The sequence below is a fragment of the Equus asinus genome, chromosome 3 (assembly GCF_041296235.1).
Source record: "Equus asinus isolate D_3611 breed Donkey chromosome 3, EquAss-T2T_v2, whole genome shotgun sequence".
Lineage (NCBI taxonomy): Eukaryota > Metazoa > Chordata > Mammalia > Perissodactyla > Equidae > Equus > Equus asinus.
Window position 1 is genome coordinate 28,491,665 of NC_091792.1, and position 21,153 is coordinate 28,512,817.

The following is a 21,153-nucleotide window of genomic DNA, read 5'->3' on the forward strand; positions in this document are numbered from 1 at the left end:
GCCACAGTGCTGAGTGGAGGAAAGGGCAGCTCGTCTTCACAGAGAGAATGACACTCTGTAGTCATCAGCTTATTGATCACATCGGCCATCGGAGTACAACTTCTATGTTCATTCATTAGTCATCAACAAATATTTACTGTGTAACTTTCCTAAGCCAGGCACTGTGCAAAGATATGGGAAACACAAAGAAGTCATTCCTACCTTTCCTGAATGTGAAATCTAGTTTGAAGAGACAGGTATCCAAGCAATTATAGAACAGGATAGTAAATCACAAGTGTCACATGATTCTAGGTAATAAGTGCCATTTATCCAGTGGATTTTATGTTTACTCAGTATCTCTCTTCAGCTGAGTGAAACATCACTTCTAGATGGAGTACTCTAAGGTCTTTCCAGTGAATGTGCAGTTCGAGCTGGAATGTAATGGAAGAATGCAAAGGAAGGAATGAACTGGAGGAGGCTCACTCCAGGAAGGAAAATTAGCATAAACAAAGGCACTAAATTAAGAAATCTCAAAGCAACCCAAATGGAACAGGTTAAATCTTGCACTGTTTCTCAATGTGGCAACCACCTACAGGTCCCTACTCATTATTTCTGTAACTCACAAAGTGGATTTCATCAAACCAATCATTATAAACAGCTCCTTCACTCAAAGTGCTTGTTTCTTTAACCAGAATTACTCATTTCATCAAATTAAGTTGTTAGTTACCCAACTACAGTTAGAGATCTATAAATCCTATCTTTCACTAACACAAGAAAAAAATAGATCTTCCCATTTTGGCTCCCATCCAGTAAGAATAGAACAGTGTGTGCCCCCACCGCCCTCTCAGCTTTAGGTGGATCTCTGCCTTTAGCTAACCCAATAGGTTTAATCCACAATAAAGCCATTGGGACGTATCAGGAGCACGAATGGCAAAAAGTCAAACCATGGGGCTTCCCAGTGGAAAACATGTTGATGAATATCCCAGACATATCTGGAATTAGCAGGATATCATTGCTCCACCAAGCATGTGAGAAATCTTGTTAACCATTAGCACTTGGTGATACCAGATTCCTACCATGAACTTCCTTTGCAAATCAGAAAGACCTAAATCGTGACATCAGCAGGAGCTGGTGCTGGGAAATAAACTCAGGACTGACACCAACTGGAAACACAAACATTGGGATAAGCAAATATGCTCAACAAAAGAGATAAGCCTTTATACCACACATCCGGCAGTAACCTCTCTCACGACTGAGTTACGTCCATTCTATTTAATAACTGTCAGCCTAAGAGAAGCCTTGTTATTTTATATCTTTTTCAGTAGTTTGAGTACTTTAAATTACAAAAAGCTTTTTACAAATAAATTATCTTCTTTAAAGATTTCTATTTCAATTACCTTCTGTAACACAGCAGGTCTATTATTTTAAAGTTTGGTGTTTGTTCCTTCACCTTACACATTCCTCCCTTTGACAAGTTTCTCTCACTTGGCAGTTTCTATTTATATTTCAACATATTAGTATAACAAATTTAAATAAAATTCTCCACTTGTATCATTAATTAGCATTTGGCAATGGGCCTGATTAAATGCCCTTGGCAGCAAAATTATTTAAGTATCTAAATGGTTATTTTTATCCATTTATTAAGACTGTCTCAGTGCCAGCCTCGTGGCACAGTGGTTAAGTTTGAACGTTCCACTTCGGCGGCCCAGGGTTTACGGGTTCAGATCCCGGGTGTGGACCTAGCACTGCTTGTCAAGCCATGCTGTGGCAGGCGTCCCACATATAAAGTAGAGGAAAACAAGCAAGAATGTTAGCTCAGGGCCAGCGTTCCTCAGCAAAAACAGGAGGATTGGCAGCGGATGTTAGCTCAGATCTTCCTCAAAAAAAAAAAAAAAAAAGGAATGTCTGTTAGAGAACTATTACCACCAACTTCTCAACCAGGAGAACTCTGCAGAGTCTGATGTAGTTCTCAATGCTCCTCCCCAGATTGTGTTGAGTAACTGACAGTCAGCATGGTCACTTTTTCTAACAAATGAGGAAAACTTGTCTGAATAAGAGGAAGTTTAATTGGTTAAAAAATTTGTGCCCATTGGTATATGAATGCATAAAGAAGACATGGTGTATATATATATATATATATGCAATGGACTATTACTCAGCCATAAAAAAGAATGAAATCCTTCCATTTGCAACAACACGGATAGCTCTAGAGGGTATTATGCTAAGTGAAATAAACCAGATAGAGAAAGAAAAATACCATATAACCCATACTCTTCAAATTGTGAAGCTGAATGCACTTCTTCAAACACCCTGACTAAGTATGAACTGCTCTGAGCCTGGAAAACCTTTGCCTTCTAACTATGAACTCTCATGCATAAGTTTCTTGTTACTACTGTGTTTCCAACAACTAACCCAGTGTGTGGTATATAATAAGTGCTCAAATAAATATGTATGAAGTGAAGAATATCAGTTCATAGCATACCTCTGAAAAGAGAGGGTGGCATAAAAATAAGGTGGACTGCCATATGTTTTTTACTTGTTTGTGATTCCATTTAAATAGGAGAGATGGCTGTAAGAAGTGAATAAGATGGAGGAAAAATATTTGGAGCAAGCAACATAGTAAATCTTGGAAAATCAGCCACTGTGACAGCATATTTCCCCCTTTCATGAAATGATCTAGGTGAAGAGGAAAGGAAAGAAGAAAGAAAGGGGAATGGGGAGAGAGGGATAGAAGAAAAGAAATTTGTTTTTACTTAACACAGGAAAATATTGCACTTAAATAAATATTATCACTTAAGTAGTTTAATGGATTTTTTACATTTCTACAAATTAATATACACACAGTATAAAGTGAATAAAAATATCCATTTGCTATGACTTTTCCAAGTATATTGTTTTGTGGTTTCCTGACTCATCAGAATTGTAAACCACGTCTCATGATGAGTAATGCTTTGGTGACTAGCGTAAAGACTTGAATGTTGCAAACGGAGAGTCTGATTTACTAGAGACTTTCCTGGGCTTTTGGCATATATGTAAATATGTATTGCGCAAAGAGATTTAAAACATAAAGACTTCCTCCAAGGAGTTTACAATCTGGTTGTCTTCAAGAAGAATCTTAGAAGGAAAAAATATATGTGGAGATAAAGAGGAATCTTTATTTCAAGAAAACCTTCAAAAAAGAAAGAAAAACTAGAAACTTCCAGGATATGAGGAATAATTATACAACATAATGCATTTAACACCTGAAAGAGCCTCAAACTCCAGGAAAAAAAAGTGCTCAGAATTGTAATCCACCACCACCTTCAATCACAGGTACACTCTTATTCAACGTTACCAAAAAAAGAAGAAAAAAGGCCAAATATTGAAGGAAATGAAAGGAGATCTAAGCTATATTGTGAATAAAATATTTATCAGTCAGACAAATTCATAAGCAGAAGCTGACTACTTTTCAAACATAATTCAACAGTGAACGAGGTGAATTTTAGACCTTGTGTGTAAAAGAGGCTTGAAATACTTCTCTGAATATCAGCGCTAGGCTTTGCAAACACAGGCAATACACTCTTCAGTGTACTGGGTCCCCTTCATCTTCAGAAACATCCATTGCGTTAGTTGCAAATTCTTAATTTTCTTTTCTTAAATTTCCTTAGTGCTACTAAAACCTAAACAGCCCAGAAAAGGATTACTACCCTTTTCCCTGGAACAGTTATGGGTTGCAAAAGCACCAGACTAATAGATTGACTTGAGTAAGCTTGCTCTGATAAAAGGGGGAAAGATGGAGAAGGGATCTTTATTAAGGGCCTTCCATGCACCAGATGCTGCATTAAGCATATTATATGGAGTAGCTCTTTTAATCCTTACAACAACCCTGTAAATTAGTATTAACGGGAATATTATTTCTATTTTGGAGGTAAAAAATTAAGAATCAGAGAGATTTAGCAGTCTTCATAACGCTAACCACTAGAGGAAATAGGATCTGAACGAAGCTCAGTTGGGCTAAAAACATCTGTGCTAAAAAAAATCTCTGCTCACCCCACTAGACCAAACAGCATCATTTACAAGAGAAAGTTTCAATAAAACGACCACATACTCATTCTAGGCTGTATATATGCATTCATTCTCATATGACCTTCACTATACCTGACTGACTGAGGGCTACCAGGGACAACCACATCGTTTCTTCTATAATCTGTATTCTAGATGTAATAGTCATACATCTGCATCATGCCCTTTGGGGATAATTTTTACGTAGCTCTCTTGTGAAGCTAATATTGCCTGCTTCATAGATACTACATTTGTTTACTTATCTTTTGTTGGCATCATCTCCACCACCAACAACAATACCAGATTGTATTTTATTATTCTCTTCAGCCCCAACACTGTGACTTGCAAATTGGTAGTAAAGAGTTACTGAATTGAATTGAAATATACTGAACTGAATAGGATTATCCCGAATTATGGGATAAGGCAGCATAGTCCATATCATCTTTGATTCAAATAATTACTGAGCACCAACTGTGTGCCAGATGACACTGGATTTTATAGTACCACCCATGGCATTTAGTGTTTCTACAATATCTTTAAATAGTAAATGAGACCCCATTGTTTGAAATGTCATTATAGACCCCTATAACTGGAGATATAACGGTATTTGATATCTTTAAATTTTGCCATTTAGAGGTATAAGTCAGTACTGTAGACAAATCCATGGAATCTTTCTATGTGACTTTTTTCTCCCATTGAGAAAGTGGAAATGTGGACATTTTTTCCTAGAATCTTTTTAATTAAGAAAATTCAATTCTTGGGACCAGCCCCGTGGCCAAGCAGTTAAGTTCGCACACTCCACTTCAACAGCCTGGGGTTTTGCCAGTTCGGATCCTGGGCATGGACCTAGCCCTGCTCGTCAAGCCATGCTGAGGTGGCGTCCCACATAGTGGAACTAGAAGGACCTACAACTAGAATATACAACTATCTACAGAGGGTCTTTGGGGAGAAGAAGAAAAAAAAAGATTCGCAACAGATGTTAGCTCAGGGTCAATCTTAAAAAAAGAAAAAGAAAATTCAATTCTTGAACTATGTGGGGCATTACAGGTTTGGAGGAAAGTGGCGAATCTAAAACAATATCACAATGCTTTGTGATTTACTCCCTATCATGCTCGGATTTCCTCTCCACCTTTTGTTAAGAGTTCTGAGAACCACAGTCCCTGAGTAATTTAATCTGCTGGTTTCTGATCCTTCTCACCTCTTTTCCATGTGGTCGTTGCAATGTGGCCATTCTGGTCCTTAAGATATGCGAATCCTTGGGGATGTAATTAAGGAGGCACTGAGATGCTCTCATCAAAGGACAGTTCATCTGCCGCAGCTCTACTGCTGTCTGTGCGGGTTAACTACTTGGCAGTCCTTTCATGTCCCAGAGTCAATCTGTGTTTAAAGGATGGAGGTGAGTGGGCAGGACAGGGCAGTTTATCTTTACTGCCTTCTCATTTATTATCACATTGCTCTCTCACATGGCACTAACTTAGCCGATCAAAATCAGGGCCCACATATCACCAGAGTCATTGGGATAAAAGGCAAAATACATTCTTTGTTCAATCTACACAAGAGTATTTAAAATAATCATAGCAATAAATCTGATGGAAATACCTAAACATAGAAATGGCTTATTCCAGAGCAGGAATTACTGTCTTCTTTTTTTGCTAGCTCCCCATGGCAGTTATAGACATCTTTCCAATATACGAATATTCTCAATTATCAGATTGGCCTATGAAATCGTGTCAGTCCGCACAGTCTGCCTGCAGCCAGCACATCTGTGCTTGATTTCAAACAGCGAATGGCCAGTTATCAGCAGGAAAAGTTCAACTCTATTCTACTTCCTGACACGAGGACACAACCCTTTGAAAGACTTCAGCATAAAGATGTTCTACTAAAATAGCATTCATCCAAATTGTGCTTTCTCGTTCTCCCTTCTAAAATCCAACACAATCAAAATTTATTACATGCCTATTATGTTCCTAGAGGGTCAAAGTGAGCAGCCAGAAAAATAAGAATGGAAGAGACAGAGGCAGATAAGAACTTAGGGAGATGTACAAGGAGAAATGCAACTCTGAAAGAAATCCTGAGCATTTTTCAAAATACCAGAAATCAGACCACTGAAATCAAACAAAAGCAAAAATGTGAAAACAGAAATTTTTTCATCTGTTGAAAAGACGTGAAAAGTCAATCAACATAAATGTGACAGCCCAGGACCCTTAATGCAGAAAACTCAAAGCAAAAATCTATGCCAAGAAGACAGATGGAATTCATCATTCCTTTGCAGTTTCCTGAAATACACAGACCTTTGAAAACTGTCCTTCTGAACTTTGAGAGTAACATCATTTAACACGGTCATTAAATGCAAGAGCCATAACATGTATAACAAGGGTGTGTAGGTGCCATAAGTCTGCTGGAAAAAACCCAGAACAGCTCAAACTTTGCTGGAAGACTGAAAAGAAAGTTGTGCAGGGCTCCCACACAATGCTGAAAAGTCCTGTACCGTGTAAAGCTACTGAGAAGAGACCACAAGCCCAGACTTAGCATCATTCAATAAGCTGGTGATCAGGAATGCCTCAACGGAGAATGGCAAGCCATGCGCCAAGAGATTGGACATGGGCTCCACTAAATAGTAGAGATGATGAGGTACAGAGGGCAGTGGGGGAAGTTTGTGCGAGCTATCCACTTTGAGAACAAGATATGGTTTTCCTAGGAGTCTCTGGAATAGAGTATTTTTGCTGCTATGAAACGTTAGCTCTGAACAAGCCATTCCAGAACACAAGCGCACGAACTAACAATGCCTGGAGTCCAGTGGAGGACACCTCCTCACCCTGTTATATTATCTGTGACCAGTGGCTAGTGTTGCTATGACAACTTTTCAAAGTAGCCTTATTGGGGACCAAAAAAAAACCTCCAAGCACAGATTGTATCTACAGGACATGAAAGAGCTGGTCAATTCAATGTAAGGTGAATGGTCAGGACAGCTGTTAAGCACTATTTAGAAACCCTCTACCCCCAATTTTAAAAATTGTCTGAAATCTTTGCTTACATCATCATGAAAGTATATAGAAGTTTCTGTATAAACTTTAATACGATAATTACACAGGACCCCAAAAGGTTGCCTTTTCTGATTCCTATGATCAAAATGTAATTTTCCTCTGTCCCAGTACAAGCATCCCACATTGCAGGAGATTTTTATAGCCGACTTGATATTCAAGCCCCGTGAGAGAGGACCTTTCATGCTTCTCTGCAAGATGGGAAAGTTCCCATATCAGAGTGACTCCATGGTCAAGGACAGGCAGTCAAAACACAACAGATAATGAACGACTTTTCCTCATTTTCCAATTCTACCAAGAAAAAAAAATTATTTCCCTTAGTAATTATTTATTTTCCAGTTTCCACACGTGGTTCTCGTGATAGTTGCTAACTTTGTGAAATGTTAGAACACTAACACTTATGTAAAGTGAAGTGCCTTTTGACATTTATGAAGTGCTGATTCTCTATAAGTATAGAAAAGTGGTAATCATCACAAGAACTACTCAATGGAATAGATCAATAATGAAGACAAATACTCTTCTTTCATTGAAATTCAGAAGGCAAAAAAAAGTCCAATTTTTATCTCTTTGATAAACTAGAACATTCTATGACTAACAAATAAGATTTAAGATCAGAGCTATGACACAGCAGATGCAGGGAAATTTTAGGGAGAAAGGAATCATAGGTCAGCCTGGTCTATTTCCTCCCCTTGTATAGATCTATATATAGATATATGTGTCAGAACATCTTTGGAGACAGATAGTGACAGCTATACTGTCACTCACCTTATGATCTCTTATAAAAAAAAAATCACCGATTGTAGGTAGCTTGTAACACAAAATAAGCGATGATATCTATCACAAAATTGCTGGAAAAGCAGATAAGCTTCAAAGAGTGATGTGAGGAATATTAAGCGTAAATTGTGCTTCCATTTTTCAAGCGACATTTCTTTTTCCTGGCAACCACTGAACAGTGCTGGAGAACGTGTGATGTCAGTTGACACCTCTGTGAAGAGCACATGTAGCCCAAGTCAGAAGCTTCTCAAAGGGCTGATGTGGGCATTTATGCTTATTTGCCAATTCAAATCTTGTTAAGCTTGTCTGCAATATGAGAGGAGGCCTAATATCTACAAACCAGGAAGCACCACCCCAGCAGAGGCTGTGCCCATCTTGTGAACTCAGCTTGAACACTGACTTAATTTTAGCATCCAACAAATCTAATGTGGCTCTCTGACCCCTCCCCCCACAACCTTCATCATATTTTAAACTCTTAAAAGGATCAGCGGTCTGATTTCCATCAAAGAGTTCCCAATTCCCACAGAGGTTCCAATTCCCACATGGGTGATATAGGCCTCTGAAAATATGTCTGTCAACTGGCACCATTCATTTATTGAACAAATATTTATAGAGCACCTACCCTGCATACGTCCAGGAGAGTATGTAGTGTAGTGGTCAAAAACGTGGACTGTAGAGCCAGGCTGCTCAATTCAAATCCTGGCTCTGCCATTTGTTAGCAAGGGTGGCCTTGGGCAAGTTAATACAGGGTAAGTATTAATTTAACCACTGCCCCCCCCCTTTTTTTTTTGGTGAGGAAGATTGGCCCTGAGCTAACATCTATTGCCAATCTTCCTCTTTTTGCTTGAGGAAGATTGTCTCTGACCTAACATCTGTGCCAATCTTTCTCTATTTTGTATGTGGGATGCCACCACAGCATGGCTTGATGAGTGTTGTGTAGGTCCATGCCTGAGATCCAAACCCGTGAACCTCGGACTGCCAAAGTGGAGTGCATGATCTTAACCACTATGCAACTGGGCCAGCCCCAAATTAACCACTCTTGACTGAGATGCCTCAATATCCTCATTTGTAAAATGGGGATAATAGTAGCACCTACTTCATATGGATCCTGTGAGGATTAAGGAGTTAGAACATGTGAAGCCCCTTGATAGTGCCTGACATACACCGGTGTCAGCTCTTATGTCTTACCAAACACGCTGGTGTCAGGTAAGAAGGTGAATTAGGAGCTCCCCAGTTTCTGTACTATTTGATCTACCTCTCATCACAAAGAAATCAAGTAAGGCATTCTTCTGGGTTTTTTTCACATAGCCTAAGGTATCCAATTAAGTGTTTAATAAACTGTTAATTCTGCCTCAGTCTTTCCAAAGCTATTTACCATAATTAGTCTCATAGTCCACTAGGACTAACTGAAAAAAGTAGTTTGTTCCAACTTCGAAAAAGAAACACTCTAGAATCCATCAACAAAACAAAAAGACAATCTACAATTTGGGAGAAGATGTTTGCAAATCCTATATCTGATAAGGGGTTAGTATCCAAAATATATAAAGAATTCATACAGCTTAACAACAACAATAAAAAACCCAATTGAAAAGTGGGCAGAGAATCTGAACAGATATTTTTCCAAAGAAGATGTACAGATGGCCAACAGGTACATGAAAAGACATTTAACATCACTAATTTTTAAGGAAATGCAAATTAAAGCTACAATGAGATATCACCTTATGCTCATGAGAAAGGCTCTAATTAACAAGGCAAGAAATAACAAGTATGGAGAGGGTGTGAAGAAAAGGGAACCCTCATACACTGCTGGTCAGAATATAAATTGGTGCAGCCACTATGGAAAACAGTATGTAGATCCTCAAAAAATTACAAATAGAAGTACCATGAGATCCAGCTATTCCACTTCTGGGTGTTTATCTGAAGAACATGGAACACTAATTTGAAAAGATAGATGCATCCCTATGTTCATTGCAGCATTATTCACAGAAACCAAGACTTGGAAGCAATTCAAGTGCCCACCAACAGATGAATGGATAAAAAAGATGTGGTATATATACACAATGGAATACTACTCAGCCATAAAAAAGATGAAATCTTACCATTTGCAACAACATGGGTAGACCTTGAGGGTATTATGCTAAGTGAAATAAATCAGACAGAGAAAGACAAATATCGTATGACTTCACTCATATGTGGAAGATAAACAAACAAACAAACACATAGACACAGAGAACAGATTGGTGGTTCCCAGAGGGAAAGCAGAGTTGGGGGAGGGCAAAAGGGGCAAAGGGGCACATTCATACAGTGATGGATAGCAAGTAGACTTTTGGTGGTGAACACGATGTAGTCTATACGGAAGTCAAAATATAATGATGCACATCTGAAATTTATATAATGTTATAAACCAATGTTAGTTCACTTGAAAAAAAGGAAACACTATAACATTCCAATTTATTCTTCTTCTTATTAATACCTACCATTTATTATTTACTATGTGTTAGACATTATGTGAAGCACTTTATAAATTTTACCTCTTTCAATCCTTACAAAAAATTCTGTGAAGTGGGTATTAGTGCATCCATTAATTTATAGATGGGGAAAGTGAAGCTGATAAAGACTATGTATCTTGCCTAACGTCACACATGTAATAGAGTAACACTAGCTGCTGTAACAAACCCCCAAATCTCAGCGACTTGATGTCATAAGCCGTTCTTGCTCACATCTCAGCCGAATGAGGCAGCAGTTAGGGGGCGGGAGGGTACATAGGCTGTGCTACACCAAGTCCATCAAGGATCCAGGCAATTTCCAACTTCTCGGTTCTCTTCCAAGTCCCCCACCCCCGAGCCTTCTCCATTCAGATGGCTGAGGGGAAAAGGGAGTGATGATCACATATGGAAGAGTATATTTCTGGCCCATGCCTGGAAGTGGCACACTCTACTCCTGCTGCTCTCCTTTCCAGTAGCCAGAATTCAGTCACGTGGCCACAAGTGAACTTCAAGGGACGCTTGGAAATGTGGCCGACCTGTGTGCTAGTACTTAACAGTTTCTGAGACATGCTGCCAGTAAACAGCAGGGCCAGGTCCTGAACCAGATCCACTGGGCTCCAAAGACCTTACTCCACCATTCATAGCTGCACCCGCTTCTCCGATTCCCCTGCCTCACTCTGCCAGCTGATTTCTCAACAGATTGTAGGGCTAACTCACTCAATCTAAAGCCATACTTGTGAATTTTTTTTGTTTTGAGGGGAGGTGTTTTTTTTGGTGAGGAAGATTGGCTGTGAGCTAACATCCATTGCCGATCTTTCTGCTTGAGGAAAATTGTCGCTGAGCTAACATCAATGTCACTCTTCCTCTATTTTATATGTGGAGTCACCACAGCATGATGCCACCACAGCATGGCTTGACAAGGGGTGTGTAGGTCCTCGCCAGGAATCCAAACCCATAAACCCCGGGCCACCGAAGTAGAGTGCACGAACTTAACCACTACGCCATCGGGCCAGCCCCTAAAAGTTTCATACATATCTAGTTGAATATAACTCTTTACTTGACATGATCTATTTAGTTTCATCAGGAAAATAGTTAGGAACACTATATGACTTTTATTGACCTCCCTCAATCTCTCAACAGCCTTTGATTCCATAAACAGGGATCATCTCTGACTGAATCAGTACAACGTCCACAGGGATTCCAAATTATTGCTGTCTCTTCAAAGTCCATATCAAAATATTACTACTACTAAATTTAAATTTGTGACATATGAGATTCCAATTATGTGTATGACTTTTGTTTGATCATTTTCCTGCATATATTCACTAGATTCTTGTCCTTGAACAAGGAAAATAAAAAGACACATTGATGACCCATCTTATCAATAAGTGATACATATTATGCAAAGCCTTTAAGAACAATATCCAAAATCTGATGTATTGATGCTACACTCAAAAAAATAATTCACAACAGACATAGCAAAGATTATTATAGTCAATGCAGGACTGCAAAATGATTAAGCATCAGAGAAGGCTTGAGCCATATACAAAACACATCATAGAAGTCTTACTAACAGTATAAATACAGCATAAAAGTCTTGAATCTGATTAGTTAATTCTGCTACTTGAGCAGCACACTATTGAAAATCAATTCAAGAAACCTATCGATCTCTAACAATAGAAGCCTTTATGTTCAACAATTGGAAAAATTTTATTAGCATCATTATTTCCATTTACTAAATACTTTCAGCCTTGTGTCTTCTTAAGAGCCAGCCCTGGTGGTCTAGTGGTTAAAATTTGGTGCTCCCACCCACTGCGGCCAGGAGTTCATTTCCCGGCCAGGGAGCCATCTGTCTGTCAGTGTCTTACTGTGGCAGCTGTGTTGCTTTAATGCTAAAAGCTATGCCACTGATATTTCAAATACCATCAGGGTCATCGATGGTGGACAGGTTTCAGCGGAGCTTCCAAACTAAGACAGACTAGGGAGAAGGACCTGGCCACCCACTTCCGAAAAAACTGGCCATGAAAACCCTATGAACAGCAGCTGAGCATTGTCTGATACAGCACTGGAAAGTGAGAGGATGGTGCAAAAAGACTGGGCAGGGCTCCACTCTACTGTACACAGAGTCACTAGGAGTCAGAATTGACTCAATGGCACTAACAACAACAAATCTTCTTAACACAGGGTAGGAGTCCATTTCTCAAATTAGACATGACTATATGACTTGCTTTGGTTTATAAAATGTGTGTAGAGGTTACAATCGTCATGTCTAGGCAACAGATTTAAGAACAAATACATGATTTGCCACAATCCATTTTCTTGCTATGGTGGATTAAAAATGGCAGTAAATTCTCTGTGGCTTCTTCCATCAAGAGGTGGGGTCTTTCCCCTCCTTTTGAATCTGAGCTAGCCCTATGACTTGGTTTGACCAATAGACTCTGGTGAAAGTGACAATGTGACCATTGTCCTCAAAAAGCCTTGAAATTTCATCTCTCATTCTTTCTTGGAACAATGAAGCCCAGTATAGACTCCCTGAAGATGAGAGACCAGCTGGTTAAAGAGATCCAGCCATCCGAGCTGCTCCAGGAATCTCAATTGAGCCCCAGACATGTGAGTGGCACCAGCCAGCCCCAGCCAGGTCCCAGCCAACCCACCAACTGACTGTGGCTGCATAAGTAATCCCAGGCAAGAACAGCAGAACTGCCCAGCTAAGCCCAACCCAAGTTGCAAAATAGTGAGCAAGGAAATAGTTATTGTTTTGAGCCATTATGTTTTAGAGTTGTTTGTTACACAGCAAGGAGTAACTAAGACACCACACTGGGCAACTGTAGAAACAGATACGGGGCTTCCTTCAGCCTGGATCTCTGGGTGAGGAGGTCAGAGCAGAGTCCCTCAAAATGTATAATACAAGTAAGAGAAAACCCTTTGGCATTGAAGCCACTGTAATTTTTTTTTCTTGAGGAATATTAACTCTGAGCTAACATCTGTGCCAATCTTCCTCCACTTTGTATGTGGGATGCCTCCACAGCATGGCTGATGAGTGGAACAGGTCCACAGCCAGGATCGCAACCTGCAAATGCCAGACCACCAAAGCGGCACACAGGGAACGTTAACCACTCAGCCACGGGGCCAGCCCCAAGCCACTGCAGTTCTGAAGTTGTCTTTTACTACAGCATAACCTAGCCATTCCTGACTGATGCAGAAATTAGTACCAACAGGTGGAATTCTGCTCTCCCAGGAGAAAACTAAATGTGAGGTCAGGGAGTGGACAGAGAGGAAACCACTATCAGAAGCTACAAGGATGACAATTCCTATCACACAGTGATACAATGTTTAGTAAAATGTTCACCTGTGAAAACTCAGAAGGAAAAATATACCAAATGAAGAGGTACCTCTAAGGGAGAGGGGAGAGGACATGGATCAAAGCTCCACAGCCACCCTACAATGACACTTAGCATAAGCAGGCAAGAGACCTCCCATTTAAGACACTAAAATGTTTGTGGTGATTGTTATCAAAGCATGTCCTGACTAATGCAGCCTCTGAGCCATTCTTAACACTGAAGTAGTGTCTGTCAGCACTGAAAAGAGAATGACACCAAGTCACTGCTTTACTGCAGCCTACAGAGAATGTTCACCAACAAAGTGAACATGGGAAATATTAACTAGGACGTAAAGCATTGGTCTCTAAAATACTGGGAAATGAAAACCTTCATTCCTGCAGCCAAACCTTCAGAACACCTGACTTTCTTGAGTAAATTAGGTAGCCTGTGAAGTACAGGGCTGCAAATAGGGAAAAGCCCAGTGAAAGAGGAGAAAAAGGTTGTTTGGGATTTTCTCCCCTTTTAATATTCTTATGCCCCGACCGTTGCGAGTTCTTTGTTACAAGTGGCAACACTGGAGAAAACATAACTCCAAAAATAAAGAGTAATTCTTGTTCTTCTTTTTATCAACGTGTAAGGCTGGTACAATCAAACACATAGTTAGGGTGTCGTGTAGAATGTGACTCAGAATAAAAGAGGTGGTTTTGTTCTATTTTTTTATTTGGATTTAGAGTTAGTTTTGAGAAATGTGATTTTTATAAAACTGCAGGACATAGATGAGCTGGTAAAAATTTACAGTGATGTTTAGACCTACCCAAGCTTTCGTCTGATATTTTTATAGTCCTGACCTCCACTCAACCTTTCTTCCTTCTGAAACTGCAACCACCATACTTGAAGTGTGCAAAAGAGGACTTAGATATCAGTGGGAACTCCAGGTGGGGGAGTGAAATTTAAGTGCAATTGATATCAGGCATCAGATAAATCTCAACCAAGGGAATGAGTCTGTCCCTTCTCAAGCAGCAGGCTTGAACATGCCCAGATCTAGGATTGATAGATGAGTGCCGCTGTTTCATATACACCAAGGTGACCCCATTCACTCAGCCTGCCATAGCAGTGATTCTTGAATAAATGTCCCCAACTGAGAAAGAAGTGCAAAAAGTGATTCTAACAAGCCAGACTCATCATCAGAATCAAGATCCCTGAGCTCCAATGACTGAACCAAGCCAAGCTAATGCTGGGGAGCGCAGGACTTCATCAGTCCCACCGCATGCAGCGACAAATGGAAATCTCCACCCCAAAAACCCTGCTGATTCTCAGGGAAATGAGCACCCCAATATTAACACCAGCTGGGTGGCTAATAAAGCAAATATCAGTTATCTAAGAAGGCCGTTAGTATTGGCTACAAGTAGGGGAAAGAGCCAAGAATAAAATAAATAAATCCAAGGGGGGAAAATTGTAACACTTTGGAAGAAATATGAGCAGAATAGGCAATGCTAAACTATTTGATCATTTAACTGGAAAAGATTTGAAAGAGTTTTCACAAGATTAGTGAAATTTGAAAAGTAGTCTATTTATGATTCCAAGGTACGTTTTTTTCCCGATAAAATGAACACCAGCACAGAATTCTAAATTTCACATTTTATACAGGTTAGAGAATACTTTTTGTTTCCTTTTAACAGTGTTTGCTTCAGGCTGACTTACTGTCCTCTCTTTAATAATGCTTTTAGTTGAGAGATTTGGGGCCTGCTGATGCTATCTAGTTATCAACTTGTAAAATATCTGATTTTGCTATTTACCATAGCTTTGAGAAATTTAATGCTGTAGTAATTTTCTGGCACTTGGATTCTTTTCCTAGTGAGTTTAAATATAAATACACAACCCGATACTGGCCACCACCTCCATGTTCAAAAACACAGTAATAGCAGGCCCAGTGAACTTGTAGGCTCAGTGAAAAAAAGGATTTCCCCATCATTATTCCTAGGAAAAGAATACAGTTTTTTTTCAAAAGGCCCCTGAAGCCCTTAAAAAGGAATAGGGTGCCTTGAAACAGGTTTTTCTTTGTTTTGTGTTTACAAAGATTTTTTTCTTCCAGCTTTATTGAAATATAATTGATGTTGAACATTGCGCAAGTTTAAGGTGTAGAACGTAATGATTTGATACATGTATACGTTGTGCAATGATTACCACAATACGTTTAGTTAATACCTCCATCACCTTGAAAAATATTGTAATTATATTTATCCTACACAAAAAGAACTCAATGAAAAATCAGAAAAAAACATTTTTAATGTCAAACGAAACAATGTGATGATCTTTTAATTACTTTGTTTGGTAGTATCTAGGCACAGACTATGTGGACAATAAAATATCAAAGGGAATTTTTTCTTGCCCAAAACTGGGGCTCTGGGCTCTTCACATCTTGGTTGATACCAATTTCAACAAACATATTTCCAGCCCAGGGCCCACCACTTTATCAATGGTTGAGTAACAAATCCTATTATCTAAACCAATCTCTGCAGCCTCGTGTCCCACATGCGCCCTTGTAGATCCCTCCTCATTCACCTCTGATCCTGCCTCCCTGGATCACCTATGTTTCCCAAACATGCTAGACTCTTTCACACCGCCCTGTGCTGCTCTCCATGCCTGAAATGTCCTCTTCCCACTCCTTAAGGTAGTCAAATCCTAATCAGACCCAGTACCAGTCACTCAACACAATTTCCTCTAAGCAGCTGGCTGAACGAACAGCACTCTCCCCTCTAACCCTAAAGACGCCATTCATACAGCTACTCAAGCAATTACCACGAACCATGTGCTCCGTAAAGACAGAAACTGTTATTTAGCCATCATCATATCCTGATCATCTGAGAGAGTGCTATATTTGTTATCTATTGCTGAAAAAAATTACCCCAAAACTTAGGGACTTAAAGCATCATTTATTATTCCACAGTTTCTGTGAGCCAGGAATCTGGGCACGGCTTAGCTGGGTCTTCCAGCTCTGGATCTTTCACAGGCTATAATCAAGGTGCTGGCAGGGGCCATCGTCTCATCTGAGGGCTCAGCTGGGAGTGGACCTGCCTTCCAAGCTCACTCCACTGGTTGTTGGCAGGATTCAGTTCCACATCAGCTGTTGACTGGAGGCCTTCCTCAGTTCCTTGCCACCTGGGCCTCTCCACGGGGCAGCTCACAACATGGCAACTGGTTTCATCAGAGCAAGCAAGTGAGAAGTCGAGAGAGTGCCAGCAAGAGAGAGAGCACTAGCAAGACAGAAGTTACAGTCTTTTGTCATGGTAGCAACTTCCCATCACTTTTGCCATGTGCTACTCATCAGAAGTGAGTCACTAGGTCTGCCCCACACTCAAGGTGGGGGGGGTTGGGGGAGTGGTATTACACAAGGGCGTGAATACCAGGAGTCAGGATCATTGAGAGCTGTGTCAGAAGCTGCCCCCCATAAATGCCTTACATAGTAAGGGTTTATTTATAAAAGTAGAAAAGAAATGTGACATTTTCTTCAAATATCTTTAGTTGTATGATCAATTCCATTAACTTTAAGGTTATGTATTAATAGAAATTATACAAAGCCCGCGTTCAGATACACATTTTCAAAACAAGCACTTACGTGCAAACAATTGATTTTGAAAGACATCTTACAGATCTTGATGTCGGTGACTCATTTTCCAAAGGTTCAGAAGAAGAAAAAAGTAGATAGCTAAATAAGAAAGATACTAAAAATGTGGCAAAATATTAATAACTGGTTAATCTAGATGAAGGATTTATGGATGTTGATTGTTTAATTCTTTCAACTTCTCTGTAGGTTTTGACATCTTTCAAAACAAAAAGTTGAGGAAGGATTTTTAAAAACTGTTTCTACACAGCTCCCTCATAAGCTAACAACAGCACCTCAAAGGCAACGTGCATGTGAATTTTAATAGGTAATACTAGCTGCTGAAATTAGGAAACTCAAAAACTCAATGGCTTCACGTGATAAAGATTTCTCACTCTTGTCATAGTCACTGTAGGGCAGCTCTCCTTAATGACTCTCATCCACACAGTATGACACTGTCCTCTCCAACCACCCCAGCAGGAGAAGAAGGTGTGTGGATAACTGTAAAGGGATTTTTATGACCAGAACTGAAAATGGCATCCATCGCTTCCCCTTATATCCCGTTGACTAGAAACCATTGAAATGGCCGCAACCCAACTGTAAGCAAGACTGGGAAATGTGGTCTTTCTATGTGCTCAGAGATAGAAAGCAGACTGGTTAATAAGCAGCCAATCTCTGACTGAAGACTGCTGTCACTCTAGTTGCTTGCCTTGTAGATGAAGAACCGAACCATCTGTAAATAAAGATTACACTAAAACAAGTTCCCGACAGTAACTAAAACACAGGTAACACCGACTGCCAAGTCAGTAGCTTGACGATGATTTCCAAGACCTAGTTTTCTTAACAATCAAGCTGATAGTCCAAGTTGTATCAAGTTCTCAAAGCACTACATTCATCTGGTTACAATTAGACCTAAGCAGCTTCACTATCTTTAGATAAAGTCAGGTATGTTGCCATTTTAGGAAGTTGAAGTCAGTCTCATTCAAATTTCTTCATTCAGGCCAGATGAGATAGAGTTCCATTAAGAGCCTAGCTTTGAAGAAAACCTTTTGTGCTTATATTGACTAAAAATATTTAGCAAAACCAAAATAGAATTCAATCTTTATTTATGAGAAAAGTAACCACTATTTGTATCTGGGTCCAAACTTTCTCTTATCTGTACCAAAGACTCCAGGAGACCAGGGAGCAGGGTGGAAGGGGAACGGGGAGATGGGGGGAGAGAGTGCGGAAGCCAACCAGTAGAAGAATAGTTAGAAGGCCCATCCAAATTTATACTGGTCTGTTAGCTGATAGGTTGTCATTTCAGTCCAGATGCTTTTAAGAGATTCAAAAAATCTAGAACTCTCATATGAGTGAGTGGGAGAAAAAAGTGTGAAAGTATCATGGTATGTCTTTTTATATGCTTACAATAGAAATAGTCAAAGCAAAAAAAATGTGTGTGTCTTGCGTATGTGTGATGTGTCCAACAGAGGAAACCCTGTCTGATATTATTGAACAGATTGGTACGAGAAAGAAGAGCCTATAGATAACCACTGTGCCTTATGGATGGTCTGCATTAGCACAGCGAGGGAGAGGGAATCATGTTTCTGCATCATGAATAATATATGCAGCATATTGAACAATGCAATCTCTCTTTGTTAGTATCTCTTTCACCAATAGAAATATCAGAGACAGAACTCTAGGACTTAATAAGCACATATTTTGTTACACATGGAGGAATTTGAGGCAAGGGTACCATGAAAGTATTAATTATGCTCGTGTCTTCTCAACATCACAGTTACAAGACAGAAGAGTTTAGCAGAAGGACAGCTATAATGCCAGCAGTGTGACTTCATTACATTAGAATATGAATTCTTTATGACCATCTAGGTAGGAGGCCTTGGTTTAAGCGGTTGAACACCAAGAAGTTTTCAAAGATTGAAAGGCAATCATTTCTTCTGTATTTTTCAGTACAAAGCATAAACTGGGACTATCTTGCTAGAATTCAGCAATCCCTTAATTTGCTAGGAGAACAAAAAAGATACCATTCTGTTCAGATCAGATTACAATTATACTCATCCTATTTATGTCTAGTTACATAGGAAAGAAGGTGCAATAATTAAAAAGACCTAAGACTTGGGGCTGGCCCCGTGGCCGAGTGGTTAAGTTCGCGCGCTCCGCTGCAGGCGGCCCAGTGTTTCGTTGGTTCGAATCCTGGGCGCGGACATGGCACTGCTCATCAAACCACGCTGAGGCAGCGTCCCACATGCCACAACTAGAAGGACCCACAACGAAGAATATACAACTATGTACCGGGGGGCTTTGGGGAGAAAAAGGAAAAAATAAAATCTTTAAAAAAAAAAAAAAAAAAAGACCTAAGACTTTAAGACAATGAAAACTGGGCTGCTCGTGCCCACCATGGATATGATTTAAAATCGCGGGGAAAGTTCCACGTCCTAATGGTTCTCCTATACTTCTGAAAAGCTCACTTCATCCTTATACCTCCCAAATTCCATTTATTAGAGTAGGGCCTTGTAAATCCATAGATCTTGTACAATTGCACACAAAAATGTGCAATTTTTGTACGGGCTTGTGACATTTTCCTGAGGAGAGTGTCTAGGGCTCTCATCAGATTCCCAAAAAGGATCTTTAAGCACACTAAAACTAGGGCACTGACACTTCTTTGGTTAATAAGCTCTTCAAATGCAAATTACCTTTGGAAGGTTAGTGACGCCTTTTACACAAACAGTCCCAAGGCTGTCCCATACAGAAATGTTTAGTCTGAAGCCTCCACCTGGGAAGATTTCTGTTGACCCCAGGTTGGGTGAAGGGGCACCCAGGTTGCACAGATCTATATGTCAGCAGATGCCACATGGTGCTCGCTCTGTAGTCTCTTTTCAGAAAACTTGCTAACTAGACACCTGGCCACTGCTTAATTTCTCAGTTTTCTCACCAGCCCTGCCAAGAGAAGTTGTGGAAAAGCAATGGGCAACTTGAGGGCTACAGTTCCTGAGCTTGTCTTAGTTCACCCAGAACATTTCAAATTGAGTGAATGAGTTAAAAAACAGCTTACAGTTTTGTCAAGTTGTTCCATGTGAAATTTGATAGTTGACAATGACTATGCTAAAAGAAATTCCAAGTGAGGTTAGATACCTTGATCTCTTGATGTAGATTGCTTAGTTGACAATTTTACATGTAAAATAAAAAGGAATGCTGTTTTAGTGAATTCTATCTTTTTAAAAATATATCTTATTTTTTAAAAATATGTCAATATGGAGTTGCCAGCTGTACTTGATGAGGCTGAATTATGTTTTATTGTAAGATTATCTCTATCCTAATTTGAAAGCATAAAGCTGTCCTTTACTTTATAAAATTATAGTGATAGAAGTTGAATAGAAAAGATGGCAATTCGAAATCTCCTAAATTTCCCTGATTCATAAAATCCAAAATCCTAGCACTGATTTATACCACAATGTCAATTTACTTATCAACTTGATTTCCTGCTTAGGGAGGGCTGAATGCTCTAAGGAAGAAAGGGTGAAGGCAATGGGCGAAAGGATAAAGAGAAGTCAAGATGTTCTGAAGTTTGGGAACTCTGAGGGAGGGTTGGCATAGGTGGAGCACTCTTGCAAGAGGTTGGAAAGGTCAAGGGCAGTACGAAGGATCTGGGAATGTGGGTGCCAAAAAAGAAGTGGGAAGGACCCCAAAACAAATTCATCTCTTTTGTCATGTTACCCATGGATTTCCCTGGCTGTAGGGTAGATTTGCGGCAATCACTGCCAAGCAAAGTTAAAGCCAATGCCTCCACTGCAAATACACCTTGGAGGTGTTATATTTTATTTAAATCTAAAAGTTATATTCAGAAAAGATCATTTGACGTGTTTATTTATAGAGACTTCTGAAAATTTTTGTTTTATTTTACTTTTATAGTT